The following is a 21,484-nucleotide window of genomic DNA, read 5'->3' as shown; positions in this document are numbered from 1 at the left end:
TTGGTGCACAGAGTGCCAAAGTTCCTCACTTAGCTACTTACTTGCAAAATCTTTCTCAGTATTTTATTAACCTCTTTTAGCATGTGTTTCTTCCACGCAGAGAGCTTCAACCCAAGAGGCAATTAGCCATATGCATTTTTGCTCAGTCTATCAAACTAGTGAAAGAGCCGGGACTGCCCTACAATACAAATATCAAAAGCCACACATAGACATGACTGCAGTTTCAGCCCTCTTGCCTTCCTAGACAACAGCAGTATAATAGTTTGGGGACAGCTTTCCATTTAGCATTACAGGGTTGCACCAGGGATTTTGCAGATATTGCAGATGCCATCACTGCCCTGTTTCTATTCAAATTTTTGAGGCTGCCCAGGAGCCTGGCCACAAGTCTATGGCTGACAGCCCACAGCACATGCTACCCTTGGAGACATTCTGCTGATGTTATGTCTTTCATGCTAAGTTATTGCTACTTAAAATTCAGCAGTTTGCCTTGCTCTTGTCCTTATTTTCAGGAGGCACCAGTGAGGATTCATTTCACCTGGCTTTAACTATGCCATCAGCCAGAGTGAACTCAAGGTGAGCCATTTCAGCTCCCCGTGTGCTGAGCTGTTCTAGACATCCAGTTTGGGATGGAATGGGTCACTTCTTGGAGCTGCCTAGAGGAGGGAATCTTGGTGACTAAGTCTGACTAAATGCTTGCGCTGGTTAGCACAAGTCAGCTGAGGTGAATCACACGACAAAGAGCCTCCAGACACAAGAGGCAGAGCGCTCCAGCGGGGAGTTGCCTTTATCTCTTCAGCTAAGGCATTTTGGAGGATTTGGGATGCTATTGGTACTTTTACATAACACCCGGTCCAGGCTGGGTTTGAGACTGCACGAAGTCTTTGGGAAGCCAGTTCCAGTGCTTGACTGCTCTCATTTTGAAGAATTCCTTCCTGTTAACTAATTGGGATTTCTCTTGCTGCAGTGTGGGACCAATGCCTGTCATCTGTTTGCTGTGCATCTTGGAGAAGAGTCTGGCTCCACTTCCTCAATTACCTTCCACCAATTTAGCTGTAGGCAACAGCTAAAGTACCCGTTTAGCTCCTACTTCTCCAGGCTGAATGAACAAACGAGACCCCTCAAAAAGTGACAACAGTGGAATTTCCAATGTTTTTATGACTTTTAGGATGAAATCCCCCAAAGGCTCATTCCCTATTTATTTATTTATTTTTAATTTCAAGTATTGACCAAACTGATGGCTGATTCTCGGGTCTGCAAAGGTACTCTCTATGGCAATAAATTCTCACTGGATCATTGCAGGCACATCAGAAGAGACAATGTTGTCCTCAAAACTAGCTGGAGTGGGAAAGAAGGATCCCAGAAGGAGAGTGGCTATTGGGCATGGCATCATGTTTTGCCCCGGTATTCGTACTTTGGGGGAGTTTTGCAGAGGGACATGTTCATCTATGCGCATGCAGTGGATGTGGAGTCAGCAAGAGAGCCCAGGTTGCTTTGGTCCCAATCCAGCAGCTCTTGTCAGCCGGGCATGGGCTCACTTTGGTTCCACACAAACGTAAAACTTTATTTAAGACCTCCTGGAGTTTCCCTTCTTGGCCTGGGGATTTCACCAGGTTTGTTTACTTTGTAAAAAACATACACGTGGAAAGAGTATAAAGAGGTTAACTCTAGCAACAGTGAGCGGCGGCAAAGGCGATGCAATAAAAACTGAAAATAAAGCCCGTTTCGGGGAAAGTTAAGAGAAACCATCTCCTCACAGCAGTGGAAATCATGCCGCGGTCTTTTTCCACTCCTCTCCCACCCGACAGGCTACTTTATGACAAATTCCACAGCTGAACAGTAGTACGGTTTTCCCCTTCGCGCAGCGCTGCGGGGCTGATGAATCACTGTCCCTTTTCGGCTATCACCGAGTTCAGACGCGGGCTCTGCCTGCCGCGGCCCCGCCCCGCTGTCCCCCACGGGAGCCACCCGGGCCCCCACCAGGCCCCTCCGAGCCCCTCTCGCGGGCGGCCCCTTTAAGGGAGGCCGGCCGCGGGGCGCTGCCATGGCAACGGCGTGACCGCCGTGACCGGAAGTGAGCGGGGTCAGAGGCCGCGGCAACATGGCGGCGGCCCTGGCGCCCACGGGCGATGGCGGCGGCGCGGCGGCTCCCTGAGCTCCCCCCGCCGCGGCGCTGCCCCGTCCCAGGTGAGGGAGGGAGGGACGGACGGACAGACGGACGGATGGATGGAGGGGGGGCCGGACCGCTGTGCTGGCGGTGGCAGCGGCGCCGGGGCTGCGCAGCTGCCTTGGCCTCGCCGGTTCGCTCCCGCCCGCCGAGCTCTCACCCGCCTCCCGTTTCTCTCCAGGCATGGTCGCCGCGCTGTAAGAGGGCCGGGAGCGGCGGCGATGGAGGAGAGCGCTTGAGCCTGTCTGCGGAGGCGTTCCGTGTGTGTGAGACGTGTACGGTACCCGAAACCTCGGTTTCAGTGCTGCTGGTTTTGTTGCACCTGGAGGAGTAAATAACCGGAGGCCTGTAGTTATAGTCTCATCCTTAGTATCTTTCCTTTTGGGAAAAAACAGAGTGTCTTGTTTTGACTTGCACATACACGGAAGCCAGTCAGTTTTGTTTGCAGCTGTAGCTGGGTGGTTTTCCCTGGTTATTGTGTCTGTTGTCACTTTTCCCGTTAGTATTGGCGTGAGTGCTGCTGTCTGGGCTGGATGTGCCCTCTGGCAAAGCTAAACTTTGACCTCAATGGCCTCTTGCGCAGTAAGTGCAGGGTGAGTGCTGGAACAAGGCTCGTAGCTTTGCACAACCGGGCTGCTCAGCACATAGCTGTGGCTGCAAGAGGCTGCGCACTAAAAATAAAGCCTGGAATTAAACTGGGCATGCAGCCTCACACTGGTGCTTGTGAGTATTCATTGCAATACAGTTCTTGGTCACTGCACTGCTTTAATCTCCACTTTTGCTAGTGCACAGAGTGGACTACACTAATGGGTAGTAGTGTATTTTGCTTTTTGATTGAAAGCAGCACCATGTCTGCCTTATTTCATAGCAGCTGTCTGTTCTTTTCAAGACACTACCTAGCTTCTGCTTTTGGGCCATTGGACTTTTCAGTTGTAGATAGCATGGTAATATTTTAAAGTTTCTCAAGCATAAGATTGTTCCACTGTAAAACAGAGAGATTAACAGATGGGTCCCCCTCCATCCTGCTTCTTACTTAACAAATGGGGGAACTAGGTTAAAAAAAACAAAGCCAAAATATGTCTTAAAGTGAACACAGAAATCTAAAATGAGTTGCTTGACTTTGTAATCATGTTTTATAGTATTATCTAATAGTCTGAATGCAAAGCTGCAGTGGAAGCTGTACCTCAGGAGATCAAGGTACCCTTAAACCGTGTGAATGCATAGTTTGGTCAGTGTGTGGGCTGCAGCTGAAGAGTGTGGTCTCACTCCTTTCCATCGCTGGCCATGGGTTCTTGTTACTCTCTTTGTAGTGGATTTAGTGGTTGGATGATTTCAGGGACAGTTGATCTAACAGTTTTATGGGGATGGAAGTTATTCCACTGAGTGCTTGCTCTGATATGAATGAAAGCTGTTTCTCCTTCTGCACTAATGTAAACCAGCTGTGGGTCGACCATAATGTGAAACTGTACCTCGAGAAACCAAATCTCAAATTGGTCATTCAGAAAGTCAGAACTCCACCTCAAACTTCTGAAAAGTTTTGATTTTAAAAAAGAAAAGTCAGCCATGTGTAGGGAATATGTGGTGAGAGTGAAGAGAGTATAAGCCTGTGAAGGAACTTCCATCTTTCCAGAGTTTTTTCTCCATTCGCTGCTTGCCAAAGTGTTTCCATGCTGAAAGAGGAAAGTCACTTACAAACCTTTATTTAGACCTCAGGGGCTAGTCCACCATGTGTACTCAGTGAGGCAGAATCTTGAAGGAAAGATAATTTTGTACCCTGCTGTGAAAGCCAGACTGAGGTTGTGCAGGGAAACCTTGATTCTGGTATGGTCCAGCTCTTCAGTCTCAATGAGTTTTGCTTTTGTGGAGTTGCCTGCCCTCCCCACAAAAGCAATCTGGGAAGAAGATTGGACAGAAGTGTAATGAGGTGTCATCTTCACACTCACGTGGGGTTTTAGGGGTGTTAGGATTTGCTGGCTCAAGTAACCCTTTCTCATTCTCATGTGGGAGGCTGTCGTGTTTTATCTGTTCCTGCAGAGCCTTTACTCCTTCAGCGGCTATTTTTAGTAAAGCCAGGTTTTTAATTCTTAGATTCTTAATCATCTGAACTGCCTCAGGTGCAAATCCTCTTGTCCTTCTGCTGGCTTTCTACCTGATTCTGTCCAAGACTTTTCCCCATAGAGTTTCCTTCTCTTAATTTTTGTTTAGGCAGTCTCATGTATGTCTTTTCTTTCCTATCACTTGTCCCATCCTTCAGTGTGCTGCTAACCCTTAGTCCTCCCAACTCTGCTTTGCCAAAGCACATTTTTTTACTTTTACTGGCTGCTTCTTCCAGCTTCTTGGGACATGCAGAGTCTTTGTCTCAATTTATGCTTTCCTCCTCCTTTTCATCATTATTTACAAATGATCAGTGTTTTCCTCTGTCCTTCTTTCATTATTTCATTCTTCTCTTCTCCACTTACGGTCTTGTTCAAGGTTGTCCCTTCCTTGTTCCCTTGTTTCTTCAGGTCACAGTGCTGGGAACACACAGACAAGAGGCACTGAGCTCCAGTGTCTGGTTAAATGTTTTATTAGCGCTGGCCTGAGGAGAGCTGGCTTGTTCATGTTGTGTGTGTGGTGCTTGGTCAGCACTTAGGGCTAAGAGAGGGGGAGATGGAACCTTCAGAGAGCTGCATTTTTGGAATGGGTCCCTTCTGAGTGTGGGCAAAGGCTCACAGTTTGATTTTGCTATTTGTTGCCTTGGCCTAACAAGTAAATTGCTCCTGAAAGACAATTCTGCATTGTGAATTGTCCAATTTTTTTGCTGTAGCAGGGCACAGTGAGATGTGATAGAGCTATGTTAGCAGAATTCTTCAAACATACCCAAAATGTCTCTTCATTTTCCTAGTTTTTTTCTCTTAGCCGAGCTAGTTTACTTGTGAACTTGAACTTGTTTGGATATAATAAATTTAATTTACCTAACTAGATTTGTTTGTATTAAAGTTTCTTATATGTTTAGGGGTTAAAAACTGCGAGAGTCTTTACTTGTCAGTGTAAAATTAGTAGCTTCACTATCTATCACACACTATCTGTTCATGAGTTTGAGAAAATTAATTTGCCTTTAATATGTCAATAGGCTGAGGTGATTTCTGCTTGAGAACAAAACTTTTTTTTCACCTTGCTGCTTTTCAGCATGTTTTTCCAAGATTTTGCATGTGTGATACTAAGCCTCCCCTGACTCTTGAGGAGCTTGTTTCAGGCATCCTTGGGTATAAAGCCTGCTGCTGATGTTATTTTAGGTACCAAGGGAACAGGTATTGCTTTCATTCCAGTGTTTCTGAAAGGTACTGCCTAATCTCAGGCGCTTTTTCTTTGAGCTTACGATGGTTTTGTTATTTTTAAGTCATCCAGCATCTCTTACTGTTGAGAGAAATTTACCTCTGTTTGCTCTTCTCCTTTGATGGCAGCTCCAGAGGTGCCACAAAGGCTAAATGAAGACTGCCTCATGAGTCTGTATGAAGCAGTTATGTGGATCACCACACATTGCTTGTAGAAAGAGAATTAATTTTTCCTGAGGAGTTTCTCTGGTCCTTTATGAAATTACTGTTTGAATTATGGTGGTCGTATGAGCTGCTGTGTCCCCAGACATGCTCACTGTTCCTGTGTGCTTTCATATATTAATGGCAGATTGTTTTGTACTCCTTTCACCAAATCAGTGGAACAACAGACTGGGCTGTAGTCAGAAGAGTCAAAAGATAACTGAACACTCAGTCTTTTAAAGGCAGCCAAGCAATAGAACACAACCAAGTCATTAATTTTTCTTCCTAAATCAAAGACAATAAAAGGCAGTGCAGGTGCTGACAAGTACGTGCAATCATGATTTTGAAACAAGAATTGACTTACTTTGATTTCTTGAAATCCTGCTAATTGCAGGAAACTGTTAATGATTGTTGCAGATCAAGATTTAACTTACTTTTCAAAGTAACTGGAATTTACAATGGTTATACGTGGAACAGACAAAGAGGTCTGAGGTGAGCCTGTGATTACGTTTAATTTTTGTTTCTTTTTAACTTTTGCCTGGTCAGTATGATAATGATCCCGTGAAGTAGCAGAACATTTGTTGTATGACCCTTCAAATTTATTTGAAGACTCTCTCTGGTGTTTGAAGGTAAAAATGTGGCTGTCTTGCTGCACATGAGAGCTTGGGTGAAATGCCTCCTGATGCAGTTTTAACGGGGATAAAAGTGCTGAGGATCCTCTGTTCAGCTTGAGCAGCTCTAGGAGAGACAGAAGCAACAGATAAAGATTCCAAGCCTTTTTTTTCCTCGAAGAAAATTCTTGAAGTAATTAATTCCACATCACTTAGTAATTCTGCTCTTAGATTTCATTATGGTTACTCTTACCTAGTGTTGGTATTGATGTTTAACATTGATTTCCTCGGTCTCCACACGAACAGCCTGCATTTGTTCAGATCGAGTATTAGCATTATGTGTTCGAATTCAGAAGATAATTGCATATCTTGCAAATTACCCAATGGCTGTTTCATCTTGAAACATTTAGAAATCCATTTCAGTTTCTCGTAATTATGATGTTTTAGTCAGACAGCAATCTAAACTTAGGACAGCACTTTGGCAGTGATATGCTTGTTTTTCTAAAATGAGCACAGTTTTTGTGGTTAAATTTTCCTTTCATTTAAGTATAGATTTTAATCAGTGTAGGCCAAACTTTTCCAACCATCTTTAAAATTAGCTCAAGCCATATTTTAAGAAGTATGTTCTCCTAATGTGATTTTACTTATGTAGAAAAATGTATGCAGAAATTAATGTTTTTAAGCTGATTAATGCTTTTGAAGTGTTTTTACAATTTGTTTATAGATGGGCTCAAATAGGATACTAGTAGTCTCTTTGTAATAAATACCACTGAAAGCACTTCATGCTGTATTTCTGAAATTTGAAAGGTAGCTGTTCAGGAAGAAACTGTAAATCCCACTCATCGAGCTAAATTACAACATCAAAACAAAGTAAAATGCCTCTGTTTTTCCAGACTTCTCTGCAAGCTTTGTTTTGGAGATTACTGAAGTTTTCATTGGTTGTCTTGTATGTCCTTGGGGAGGGTGTAGTCCCCCATTTTCAGTTGGTGAGCTAAAGCTGTAAACAGATGTATGGCAAGTGTAAAGCTCTGGGTAGAGGATATTCAGCATTGTATATATTCCCACACACAAGTGGGAAGGAGTCTGAATTGCATCTATCAGGTGACTATTATAACTCTCTGAGTTACTGCTAGACATTTGGTAGTTTCAGTTTCTAGAAAAGTCCTAAAAAACCCCTCAAGTAAGAAGACCCCAAAAACTGTTACCAAACTTGTATCACTGTTTTTTATCCAAATGTAGAAAAAAAAGTCTTGACTATACTAAGAAAGGTTTCTGGTTGGCAGAGTGTTCAGAGATCAAGGGAGTCAATCTGTCAGCAGACTTCTCTTCAGATAGACCTTTTCTTCTGATCACAGGCAGAGTGACTTCCTTTCCCTAAATGTGAGGACAAATGTAAGAGAATGATCAGTTCTCTGGATTACCATTATGTGTTTTTATAGGAGATGTGCAGGTTAGCTTTGATAAATTGTTTCTCTAGTGAAAATAATGTAAAAAAAAAGTCATAGTTTGGAATGGAATTGTGAGAAAGCTCACTTAGTTTTTTGGATGCTTTATTTTATTATTCAGATGCTAGAAGGACTAGATCCTTCTGGTTTTTAACACCTAATCGTTCATCTGTTCAGTTGATCAATTCCCTTTGCTATCAAGATCATGTTTGTGATCTGCTTGAGTGTAAAGAGCATTGGTTTTGAAAAAGCAGATAATACTTTAGCAAGAATAAACAATAATAAATTTATTAATGACTGGTAAAGCTTCCCTTTTTTCTTCTAATTGCTGCAGCCTGTGCTATTACTTTTAAGAAACTTCCATGATGAAACACTTCTAATTTAACTCAATGAGTTTTTCTCATAAACTTGACTAACTTTTCCTCAAAATTCTTGTGGTACAGTGGGAATTTCTTGAGCATTCTACTCACTGAATAGCAGTTACATTTTTTGTCCTCCCTGAGAAACAACTTTTAACACTTCTGGCATGATTACCCAGGAGACAGTGGTGACCACATGCTGATCCATGGAAGATTAACTCTTCAAAGTGAGCCAAGCTGCAGATGGGCTTTCAGGCTGTGGTCAGAACTTGGAGCTTGTTTCCGGTTCTGCTGGGTAAATTTTTGAGATTGTATCAGCTGGAGCTGGGGGCCGTGTGCTCCAGGGAAGTCATTGCTTGGTTCTTGACAAAGCCAAGGAGAACTGCAAAAGATTTCTCAAAGAGCAAAACAAGTAAAAGAAATACTTACCTGTTAAGTCTCTATTGGGAACCAGTCCTTTTTTTTTTTTTTTTTTTTAAACTCTTCACTCATGGAAATCCTCTTTTCTTGAGTACAACATTTTAGAAGGTATAAGGTAATACACTCATGCCAAGGTTATTGAGACAACCTGTAGATTCTGATAAGGTAAGGCTGATCATTTCCCTTCAGCCTCCTACACACACAATAGCTTTCTTCTGATCCTCCCTTTTCAGTGTGAAAACACCACTAAATCTGTCAGCTTAACTCATGAATTCCTTCAAAAAGAAAAACAGTCTTAGCAATTTCTTTTAGGATCTCTTGCCCAGGTCAGTAGATTTGTCCTTGGGACAAGTAAAAATGATGGGTTGCCAGTGAGCTATTTATGTGTAATTCATCATCAGATAGTGGAATTCCCAGTTAATGTCCTGGGAATTGGCATGCATTTCACATTTGGAAAGGGGGTGTTTGGTTTGTTTGAATATCTCTCTTAAATAATTACAGACTGTCTAGGAAGATGGAATGTAGTGTTCTGGTTGTGTTTGATCTTTGGTGATAGACTGTTTCAGAAAAGGATTGGTCTTGCTGCATTTTGTGCTGCTTCCATGAGATGGGTAGATTTTGCACTAGAGTTTCCTTAAAAAAATACTCGTGTGTCAATATGATTTACACTAAATGTTTTGCAGACTCATCTATTTCTAACCATTGGAAGTGACAAAGGGTGTGTCTCTCCCAAAATTATGGCTTTGCTCAGAGAAGTGTGTTCTTTTATTAGGAACATCAGATTTAAATTTTCTCTTGAATACCAAGTTTTAAATGAAATCCTTACAGTTATCCATTACTTCCAGTGCTTGCATGGGTCTACCATTCATTACAAAATGAATACTTCATTATTTTGCCATAAATTATTCTATCTTGAGATGCCAATTTCCAAAATATACTTGGAATAATAATTTCTATTAAAATGTGTCTCACAGAATAGTCTCACTTGTGTTGTAATAAAGATAGGCATTGTATGTATTGTATCTCAGTCCTACTCTGAAGAAATAATCTTGGTCTTTCTGTAAATACTGAGAAGCACTTAGTTTTGCAGCTCTGTTGGATACAGGGTTAGATGTTAAACAGTGTCAACTCCACTAAGCAATAAAACCCCCCACGGTTTAAGGCAATGCTTGAAGTGAACAGCGCATCTCATTTAGTTTATGACAGTGGGTAAAAAAGCTGCATGTTCATCTTGTCTACCACCTTAATAGTTTTTGAAAGACAAATGCCTGCAAAGTTGTCAAAGGTCAAGCAGCTATTTTTTTGTGTGTGTTCTAATTACAGCAGGCCATCAAAGGACCTTGAGAGATGACTGAGACAGTGGCTCTGTAGTTATGGAAGTATGGAAATTAAGTTTAGGCAGAAGCAAATGTGGCTGGAGTGGTCACAACAGGGATATTCCTAAAATGGTTGTTGATAGCACAGGAATACGTATTATCTGCTGTCTAAAGGGAAAAATAGCTGAAATTTTGTGGGTTTTGTTGAAATAATTGCAGTAGGCTGGTCCATTGAAGAACAAATATGATGTGTTACACAGCACCCCTGTGCAGTAGTTCTCTTGGAAAACATACTAATAGCAATTATTTTTAATTGGAGAAAGAACCTTATGAAAAGTTTAGAGGATTTAGCAAATTTCATTATTTCAGTCACATGTTAGCTGGATTTTCTGATGGTCTTTCTTCTTTCTGTGCCTTTGCAGCTTGGCAGACCTTCACCCTCCTGCAAGAGCACCAGGCCCCTAAGTGGCTGTAGGAAATCCTTCCCCTTTGTAAAGGGAAGCTTTAAGTTTTTCCCATGTTGTCTGTGACTCCAAGTTCATTCAGCTCCTTATTCATTTTATGTGTAGTCAGTGGCAAATAGAGATGCTAAATGCAGCTGTTCTTTTTCTTTTTTAACTTTATGTAAGGCATCCATAAAAATCTTTTAGGCAAACTGGCACTGCACATCTTGTCTAAAACTTTATTATCACGAGCTCTGGGCATTCAGCTTGCCTTCAGAACTAAAGGTAGCATTGCTATGAGCAGAAAGCTAAAATGAGTTTGCATATTAGAAAGAAAGATATTTGCAATCTCCATGATCTCTCACTGGGTCTTGAAATACAGAAGTAGCTGGAAGACGCAGATTTAGGACAGGCTTTTGCTGAAGTTTAGAAATACATAATTTTTTCATAAATATAAAATAGGCAAACCTTAACATTTAGGGAAACTGGTAGCTTTGGATTTCAGTGCAAGATATTCTCCATGTATACTGTATTAACATACATGATAACGTTACTAGAAGTATCACAAAATGACATATTGGCTCAGAGATGCCCAAAAAATGGAAAATCGTAATTGCCAAATATTGCACTTACAGTTCCACAGGCTGCAGAATATGTTAGAATAAAAATTTTCAGCAGTACAGAAAATTATGTGATCTGTTAGAAAAGTAATATTTTAATGAATATTTATAGCAGAACAAGAGGGAAAAGAAATTTCAACTGGTATTCTTTATCACTTAAGGACTACTCTTACTACTGTAGCTCTCCAAAAGTTTACAACCTTTACAGGGAGTGTACATTACCAGCTGCAAATCCAATACCTTTGGCCTCAATAGCCTGCAAAGATTCCTTTTCTGCAGGATTTTTGCATGTGGAACCTTAGTTCTTCTGCATTCAGCCAGTACAAGTCCCCCTCTTAAGAACTTGTGTTTTAGTGTTAATGTGGGGGAGCGGCCCACCCTTAGGAGCTGCATCATCTTCTTTGCGACCTCAGTGTCTGTCCTCCTTCTGAGGAAGATTGTAGTGTGCTTTTCTACTGATTACAGTGTCTTGAATGATTCTGGAGTGAAGTTGTAAGAACTTTCCTTCCTGGTTTTGGAGCTATTTGTTACAGAACTACCAGTCTGTTGTTCTTGAAAACAATCACCCAGTTAACATCTCTCTCCTAAGTTGAACCTTACTAAGATCTGTCAGATTTCCACCAGACGTGGGACTGAGCAGTAGAACATAAAAGAGAAGTTAATGTTGGAGTGGGATCTGGAGAGAAGCAGCATCGTGGGCAAGTATTTTTCCGTTTTCCAAATGTTAAGCTTCAACCACGTTAATAATATTTCTACAAAAACATTACTCGGCTAATTTAAAGCAAAACTCTAGAACTGTTGTATCCCACATGGCATGAAACATTCCTGGTTTGTTTTTTTTTTTTTTCTTGGTGTATTAACTTCTTACACAGAAAGGAAATGAATTTTAGAAAGAATGTTATACATAAACCATTTGAGACATTCTCTGTTAAGGAAATACCATCTGTCAAGAAAGATGCAGCCAATGTTGAGTTATATTAAAAACATTGTAAAGGAAATCTCTCTCAAGGAAAAGTGGTTCAATTAAAACATTTTAACTGTTTTTGCTCTGGAAAAAGCTTAGGAAATTTTTATATAAGCATTCTAAATGCAATCATAATAAAAGCTCAGTTAATTTTTTCAGAAGGAAGTTAGCTTGGATAAGTTGTTCCTTAATGTGGAATAAAGAAATTTTCTGACTACAATGTAACTAGTAGGAAAAAAAAGGAAAAGAAAAGACTTGGAATCATTACTTTATTACCTTCAAATTCTATAAGCCTGCTTTCATTGGTTCTTCTTGATGGACAGAATTTATTTCAAAAGGAAAATAGGTTACATTTTAGGGTTTTTATATTACTGTTTTTATTTGAAAATCGGTTATTTTATGAACATTTAATAGCACTAGAAGACATTGTTTTGCTTCTGTAGAGGAGAATAGTGAAGTACTCATAAAAAGATAGCTAGATCAGGCATGAGAAGCATTAAATATGATAGGATTTTCTCTTTCTTTAACCCACTCTAGCCTGCTGGTTTAAGGAATTGTACACTGACTATAGAGATTTACTGTAATGGCTTGAAATAAAAGCTTTTTCTTTAATTAGCTCTTTCACCCATTAACCTGTCGTTGCTATCAGACCTACTCTGAAATGTAGCAAACACAGAAATAGTTATGTCCAGTACCTTTTATAGATAATGCTTCAATTGTTTTGGTGTTCTTTTTTTTTTTTTTTTTTTTTAATTTAGCTAAAGAATTTGAAGAGAATGCTTGGAAGTTCTGGTTTTTGGCCAACTTAAATGCTGAGGTTTTGATTTTTAGGAAAGCGTGCATATTATACATGGGAATGTTGGGTCTTCCTCTGTTTAAGATGTCCTGCCATGTCATTGGAGTGTTTTCCTTTCCTTTGTTCCTTGAAAGTACTAAAATGACATTTCTTAAGTTACATGATTGCTATTAGAGATGAGCAGCTGTTATTCTCCCAAATTCTCTTCACAGTAGGCTCATGATCTTAGACTTTATTAAAATACCACCAGAAAAGTAAGTGACAGGTGATATATGGGCTAACTTTTTTAATGTCACCCATATCTCCATATTTGAATTGACAGGATATATTTCCATTAACACATTCTCTTTTTTGTTCCCCTTAAAAAACTTGCTGTTTACCATGGCTTGTATTTTAGAAATGCTTTAAAGTTTTAAAGAATGTGGCCTGTAGAACCCATTTTACTTGTTGCATGTGCTTGATGTTGTATCCTGAACTGAATAAAGGATTGTAGGTGATCCTCTGAAGGTTTCTGTAGTTAAATGCCACTGAAGACCTGGATTTTACTTTTTACTTAAAAAGCAAGATATGTAACATCATTAACAGTAACTACTTGTGATCCTTGTATTTGAATAGTAAGGTTCCAAATTCGACATCTCTAAAATAAAGAATGCAAAGCTTTCACAGCTGCAACTGAAGCTGATAACAACTGTGAATTGTGCTTGTGATGTACTGCACAGTGACAAATATTCTGAAAAAAATGTAGTATGGAAACATTCCAGATTAAGCAGACACAATTCATATGGTGTGTGCTGTAGGCCTTGAGTTATAAAAATATAAATAGGCTCTTTTGTGAAAATAAATTACTGAAATATAACACTTTCAGATAGCAGTATAATAAACATTAGATGGAGGAAAAAGGGAAAAAAAGAGATGTTTGTCCTAGATTTTAATATCTAAAATATTGACATTATATTATTACTATTATATGAGCACTCTACTATGAGAAGGGGAAAAAGAAGTACAAACTAATTTCTCATTGTTCACCCTGCTGTCAAGGCCTGTGCCTTAGATTAGGTGGGGTTCCTGTGTGAAAAAACAAACCAGCCAGGAAGCAACAGTCTTAAATCTGGTCGTTTATAGTTTCTCTATGTTTCATTGTGCAGCTTCAGTATCCCCAGTGTTTTTTAGAGTGGTGCTAAATCCCCTGATCTCTGCTGTGAGTGTAGCAAACTGTACTTAGGCTGAGGATGACCCCTTGCTAAAGGTGATGTTCTCCCTCCTGTAAATTCCAATGGTGCTGTATCTGACCAAAACACTTCTCAGGCAAAAACTAACCATTGTGTGTTAGACTTCCACAGAATCTCTTCATCTGTGGTCTGAAACTATGATTTCCTGGTCTGTTTTATTGTAGGCAAATGATAGATACCCAAGATCAATGCTGACTCCAAAAAGAGGTCACTGGGTTCAGTTCCTGAATATAGGATCAAGAGCACCAGAAAAAGAAATCTGTCCGTATTCCAAGTTATTTCTACAAAGCCATTTACAATCCAAATTGTTCTGCAGTTTGACTGAGTTCTGCTTTACGCCTCTCACTTAAATCTTGCTTTGGTCCAGAGTGAAATGGTTCCTTGTCTATTTACGTATGCGTGATTGAGCACATGGTTATTGTTCCAAGAAGTAAGAGGAAAATAGCCTGTTCTAATTTCTCAACTCACATTCTGAAATTTTCCTCACAGTAACTTGAGAAGATTGTATTGGCCATCTAGGAGCACTTCTTCCAGTTTCAGGCTGATACCTCTGCAGTCAAGATCAAGGATGTTAATCAGGATGCTTCTCTCCCAAGGAATTAATACTGAGCCTCTGTGCTTTGACTTTTGCTGTCTAATTGGTGATAGACAGCTTTGCCTAATCTTTGTTGGCTTTCACAGTGGTTTCAGCCTCCTAAAAATGTACTTGAAGTTACTTGATATAAATGTACCTTAGTCTTTTAAGATATTTAGAATGAGACAAAGCTGATTTAATGAACTGGTGGACATCTTTGCAGTTGATAACTTGGAGAGATGCATTTTAGATGAGGTGTGAAGCTTGGAGTTTTAGATTTATCGTAGTTTACCTTATTTGATGATCAGTTAAATCTTTTTCAGCTTTTGATGGAGGACACAGTGATCAGCTTCATGGGTATATCTGATAACAAATTACAATTAATGCCTTGAATTCCCTGCTAATAGTAAAAAAAAAAAAAAGTGTTCCTCTATGCACCAAATAAACTTTGGTGGGAAAAAGTGGTACCATTTCAAAGTGTATTTCTGTTACCTGGTCTGCATAATAGAAAGTGACTAAATTATACTATCAAGATGTGTAACAGCTTTACAGAAATTGCATGTTGGAGATGTTATTTTATAGGGTATCTTGCAGCTGGCTTGAGGTGGTTCTTAATGTATAGGAAAACCTACTTTCATCTTAAAAGAGTCAGTTATGATATATCTTACTGTAGTTTCTCATTTACATGCTTGATATTTCTATCTGGCAGTATAGAAGCTAGAGATAGAAAGTTATAAAGAGAAATTATTTGACTAGATAAAGTGTTATGGGACACTTCATATTGAGTCGCATTAGCCATGTTGTGTTGAACTGCAGCCAGACATTTTGAAATCCTTTAAATCCCTAGCGTTCCTGAACAACTGGAGGAGAATCCTTTTCTAATATTCCTTCTAAAAGGGATTATTATTTATTTTTGTTGTAGCTTGGTCAAAGAATTTCAGTGAAGTATCAGGAAATTATCACATTTTTCCTTAGTGACTAATGCAGTCAAACCTGATTTGAAGCTTGAAATCTGTTACTTACAAATATGCTGTTAGAGGTTTTAGATCACTTTCAATTTTTTATTTTCCATAATATACCTAAAATCCCATTTCTTGCTTGCTCTGTTGCCATTAATCTCTCTCTTCTTTGCTACAGTGTTAGTTATTAAAAATTCTGACATCCTAAGAAATGTTAATCACACAACTTGTCATTCTCTTTGTCTGTTATATCCCTTTTTCATACTGCAGATTACTGTAAATTGCTCTGGAAGCACTATGAAAGAATAATGGCTTAATATAAATAAGTGTAAAGGAACTTTCAGTTATTGCTCATGTCTTCTAGTATGCCTAGGTATTTGGTATTGGGTCCTCTTACCAAAATGTGGAGGGAGAAAAGTTGGAAAATCAGTGAACTTTTTTGTTTATATATATTTACTGTTTCGTAAAGTAATTTGAACTATTTTGATAGGTTATACTATGACACAGAGCTACTGAGACCTTATACATGTTATAAAAAGCTTTAAAATTGGAAACAGTTTTACCTGTTTCCCTTCTCTCATTTATTTTGGACAATGATTGGTATGAAAATGTCACCTTTATTAGCTTGATCTTCATGTTTTGTCTTTTAATCTCGTGCAAGTTTAATTCTCAGCCCTGCAATATTTCACTACAACATTATCATCTTTATTATTTGCTTCATGAAGCTTAAACTGTTTGAAATGAAGCTGAGGACTGATGAATTTTAAAGTGGCTTTATAGTCTCTTTAATTTTGCAGCTAGCAGGGAGATAGTTTCAGACATAATTCAGTTTCCTGAAAGTTGGCCTTAATTGTTCTGCGCTGAGTTAGACCAGGACCAAAGCTTTTATTCTAGTGGCTAAAGAGGAAACCCCCTCATGGTGAATTTGGAGGGCAGTGAGCTCTCTTTGCCTTCTTGTAAAACCTTGTGTGGCAGCTTAGGTGAAACTTTGAACCCTTCAGGCTTAACTTCCCAGCCAATCAGGATAGTCTAGATTCTTCCAGAAATTTTTAGGACTGAGACCCTGCACAAACACTTACTGGATATACTGGAGAGAGTTCAGTGAAGCGCCACAAAGATGGTGAGGGGGCTGGAGCATCTCTGACATGTGAGGAGAGGGTGGGAGCTGTGACTGTTCAGCCTGGAGGAGAAAAGGTTTGGGAAGGGACATGTTATCATTGTGTAGGAGTACCTGAGAGGAGGGTGCAGAGAGGATGGAGCAGGCTCTTCTCAGTGGTGCCCAGTGGCAGGACCAGGGGCAATGGACACAATCTGAGACACATCAGAGAACACCTTTTTTTGCTGGCAGGGTCAGCACAGGTCGCCCAAGGCGGTTATGGAGTCTCCCTCAGATACTCACAAGCTCACTGGCTGCAGCTCATGTCGTGCCTGAGCAGGATGATTGGACCAGAAAACCTCCACAGGTCCCTTCCAACCTCAGCCGTTGTGTGTGGATCTGTTGTCTGTAATGGTATTGTGTCGGTACTGGTTTGAGATGACTCATGGATGATGCTCTTGAAAAGAAAAAGATGCCTTATTAACTCCTTTAAAATTCTCAGAGGAGATAACTACTTAGCTTTAAGTAAGCTGCAGAATAAGGGGTGTTATTTGGGAAACAAATTTCCTTTCCACTTTTAAGTCTTGGGAATCCTGTGAATTGAAAACCGAAGCTGTAGTTGTAGCTGCTGTTAGAGCAACTTAAATGTACATTGTAACTAAGCCACCCTAGGAAAATAATACTCTTTCCTGAGGGCGGGGGGACAGAAGCACTTGCTGTGTAGTCTTGCTATAGGCTGTTTCTCCTCTTGTGTTAGTGGTCTTGCCCTTTAGGAAGGGAAAGAAGCACTTTAAAACACAGGAAAATGTGGTTATTAAGCCACAAAAAAATAAGTTTCAAGAGTGATTTTGATACTATTCACAATCTCTCTCATTCTTGATTTTTGCTTTCATTTTTATAGTGACAGTTTAAAGAAAATGATTTCAAAAACTGATTTTCCTTAAAGTGATGGAAATCTGCTTTTTTAATCATTTTTGTAATGCTCCCATTTTGAAATGCTGGTTTATTTTCACAACTCTAAATTCAGTGACTTCAAAACGTGCCTGTACATTTTAATTGGCCTTCTTAACACATGCTTTGTTGTTAAATGAAACATTTTTATTGGCACAAAAATATTTGCCCCACCTATTTTCTTTTGCTAGTGGTGGGAATGGTAACATTAAAGGCTGTTTAAAATATATGAAGTGAGTTCTGGGGTCATTCCCCACCTGTTGTTTATTTTGGTTTATGCAAGAACAGTCAAAAGTAATCATGTTGGTGAAGCTCTCTCATCTAAGTAGTGGTTTTGGAGACTAACAATTTACACATCAACAGGTTTGGCTTCTTCAGGCAAAATTTGAGACTTTTATGTTAGTGAACAGTGAATGCTGGCAAGAAAGGTCACAGCTTTAAAGTAACCTAGAGTACATTGTACTAAGTTATGGAACAAAAGACTGTAAATACAGAAAGTCTTTGATTAACTTCTCCTTTTCAAAGTGTCTTGACCTTTATTGAGTTCCCCTAGCTGACATTTTTAGAAGGCTTTTAGTATTCCTTTCATTATAAAGGGTTTATTTGTGTATTTGCTCCCACATATTTCATTGTCATCTTCTCTACCATTTGATTTTTTTTTTAGTTACAATGGCATCTACATTTCATATGTGATGTAGAGTGGAGTGATGTAGTCCTCTTTTGTACAAAATTCTAGAAATGCATTTCTGTGGCTAGATGTTATCTTGGTATGCAAAAGAAATATAAGGCAAAATTGAGTGAAAAAGAAAAAAATTACCACAGGTGAAAGCACCTAGGAAAACATCTGAAAGACAGCATAATATATTAATGTTAGGAGTAAATCACATAGGATTCACATCACGTATCCTTCTATTTTTGGTTTTAAAATTATTAGTTGCCATTTCTATTTAAAGATAATGACATATTTAGTCAGACTTAATGCAAGTGAATCATAGTATTGCATTATTATTGTATTAAACAGTGATTGTTGGTTGTGTTTCTTATACTCCTTATATTTTGGAGGACAAAAATAACTTCTCAGTGCTCTGGAAGTTGCTCAGACATTTCAGACCAGGGTGGTGATGAATAAATTATACTCTAAATGAGGCAGGCAACAGGAATTCATATTTTTGTTTTCTTAGACTAGACATCTCCAGCTGGCACCTTTCCTTTTCTTTACCCCTGGTGGTTTTAGCCACATAGGCTGTATAAGATTTCAAATACTTGTTTTACAAGGAGTCACTGCAGTCTTGGTCTTTTTACATGACTGCTTGTGCTGGTTCTGCTGTCTCAGCTGGTCGCTCCCAGCTGTTCTTCAAAGGGCATTCCAGGGCTGCCTTTTAGGATGGCTGTGTCCTTCCTTTGCCCAGTTCCCCTCCTGGGGTTGCTGGAGGAGGATGGAACCTTCCTCCAACAGTTAAAGGCTGATTAAATCTTAGTAGCTGGCACCTTGGACAGCTGACCAGCCCAACCAGACCTCCCTAGCATGGAGAGACAGCTTCTCAAGAGCATCCCTTGCTCTGTAATAACTGAACAAATCCCAGATGTCAGATTTAATCTTCCCTTTACTACTTTCTTCCTCTTTAATACGGTGCTCCCCGAAGCCTTTAAGCTGTTTTACAGACTCTGAGCCACCATTCGCAGCTAACAGTGCCTTCTAATAAGATATTCCATAAAATGGGAACTTCTCCTTAGAACAAGATACAGCGTTTAGACTTGAAAATAAAGTTACAGGATTTTAAGCATGGGGCTTCTGACTGATTACCTGCTACTGGTAGCTGAGTGAACCCGAGGGTGTGATTTGTACCTTTGTTGCTTGAATGGGCAGGTTGTCTGTCTGCTGTCAGTCCTTTTCCTTTATAAATTTGGGTACTCAGCTTGTAGATTGCTTGTAGAACAAAAGGATTAGGTCTTTTTATATAGAAGACAAGATCAGTCTGCTAATGAATGAGTAATACTGAGAAGAATGTAAGCCTGAGTATTTTATGGCATAAGATAAATGTTAGCAGAGGCTAAGAATAAACTCACCATCTCTGTCTCTTGCAGGCTTTCTCCCTGCACCTTCTTATCCAAGTGTCTGACAAGACACTGTCAGACAGGATGACTGGGTGCACTACTGCTGATTGTTTGGCAATTTCTGTGTTTTTTCCACTGGTCATTTCTTTGAACATCATTCAAGATAACAAAGTTTCCTAGGTCAAGACACTGGAAATATTAATTCTCCATAAATGTTGTTCTGTTCAGCACAAGTCAGATCTGAGTTTATGGAATACTTTCTTTCTTCAGCCTCGGCAGTTTTCCAGTTTTCTGAGGGCAAGCAGCCCAGCAAACACTGCTTCAGACAAGTCCTCATCTTTCTCCTTTTTCCAGAATGAGAATCCAAAAATATCGGCAATGGGGGCCAAAATAACAAAAGAAAAGTGGGTGTTGCCACTTCTTGCCAAGTTTTTTTGTAAATGTTGCTCTCCTTCACTGTCCCAGCATAATAGCAAAACTTCCCAAAGAATCCACAAAATAAACCAGACTCTTTTTCAGCCTCTGCTCTAATTCAGAATAGATGCTGTAAGACAAATGCTAGGGAACAAGTACTGTAAAGGGTATATGTTTTATCTGACCGTTAATGTTTTATTCCTCATCAGTTAAGGTTGCAGAAAACTCTAGGGCACCTGGTAGGTCTTGATGATGCTCAGGTGTTATTCTTGTTTCTAGGGTATCAGTTGGGTTGGTGCCAGTTGCTTTTTTTTTCACTTGATAGCAAGGAATCTGAACTGGAGCGTGAGTGGATAGATCTCTAGTTTAGGGCAGACAGGAGTGAAACACTGTTGCAAAGAAGTGGAAAACCAGGGGATACAAACTCCAGAGAGTGATCCCAGGCTGGGGGGTTTCTCCTGCTTGCTTGTTCCTCCTCCAGTGTCAGTGAAATGATTAGAAATAGTAGGGAAGGGGAGGGGGGTATGGTAGGCAGTGAGATCCAGGAATTAGTGTTAAGCAGACCAGAGGTGGGATTAGAAACCAAGGCTGTGCTGGCAGAATGAGTTATTACAACTGAGGGGGCAAAGAGCGCTGCTGGATCAGAACCTAAGACCAAAGGGCAGCAAGCAGGGTAGGAATCAGGTTCTTAGAGCAATAATCAGGATGTTACCTGCAGCTACAGAATAAACCCTGTTTGGGTCTCTTCTGTACCAGGAGTGTGTGGCAACCTCCACTGATGGAGTTCACAAGGTGAGCTCTTTGGCTCCTGCTATGCTGGTGGCTGGCTGCAGCTTTTGTCTTGAGTCACATGTGCTGCTTTTTCTACAGGTTGTTTTTATTTTAATTGAATTTCTTGCAGCTACAATGAATTCATTCTTATGAGAGTTTTAAGAGATTTTTCCCCCCCCCGAGATGTTTTTTATCAACGAACCACTGAACTTAAACATGTTCATAGTGTGATAGGAAAGAATAATTTTGTCATCAGTGGCTTTACTAGAAGAAATTCTGCTGTGCAAATTTATACATTCAAACTTGAGATTGCTGCCTTTTGATGTGTCAGAGCTGCACGATTGATCTGTATAATGAAATGACTGTGTGTGAACTGTGCCATGACACATTCAAAGAACTAATAATTGATTCCTTGAAACCATCTCTATGTGTGTGAGTCGTGGTGGGACTTGTGACCTCCCTAAAATGTTTATTTTTGACAGTCCTAATTCTGACCATTCCCCAAGGGGGTTAAGTATCTATAAAGTATTTCCAAGTCAATGACTGTCAAAGTATAATTCCAAACCAAAGGGAACAGCCATCCAAACTGAGACATAGTCTGGAATCTGAGTACCATGTCTGTGTAGGAAAAGAGCTTCTCAATTCCTGTGCTTTTGCTTCTATTTTGATTGCTAATATAGTTTCTTTTTTTATTTATTTTGGAAAGTGCTAAAGCTAGAAAATTTGATTCACTGAGTCCAGGCAATGTCTCATTGGAAGACTCCTGGAAAACCACACTTGTT

At 39.8% G+C, this 21,484-nt stretch overlaps 1 protein-coding gene across 3 annotated transcripts in view; it reads left to right on the top strand.

Annotated features, from left to right (window-relative positions):
* Positions 1 to 2,082: 2,082 nt before the first annotated feature.
* Positions 2,083 to 21,484, top strand: part of LCLAT1 (lysocardiolipin acyltransferase 1) — a 113,200-nt gene continuing 93,798 nt past the window's right edge. For all 3 annotated transcript variants that reach the window (XM_010393504.4, XM_019282448.3, XM_010393505.4), the window contains exons 1-2: positions 2,083 to 2,184; positions 2,346 to 2,439. The gene's annotated coding sequence lies outside the window, so the exon portion shown is untranslated. The remainder of the gene's footprint in view (positions 2,185 to 2,345; positions 2,440 to 21,484) is intronic.

Source organism: Corvus cornix, chromosome 3, assembly GCF_000738735.6.
Source record: "Corvus cornix cornix isolate S_Up_H32 chromosome 3, ASM73873v5, whole genome shotgun sequence".
Taxonomy (NCBI): domain Eukaryota; kingdom Metazoa; phylum Chordata; class Aves; order Passeriformes; family Corvidae; genus Corvus; species Corvus cornix.
This window is presented reverse-complemented; position numbering and strand designations above follow the sequence as displayed.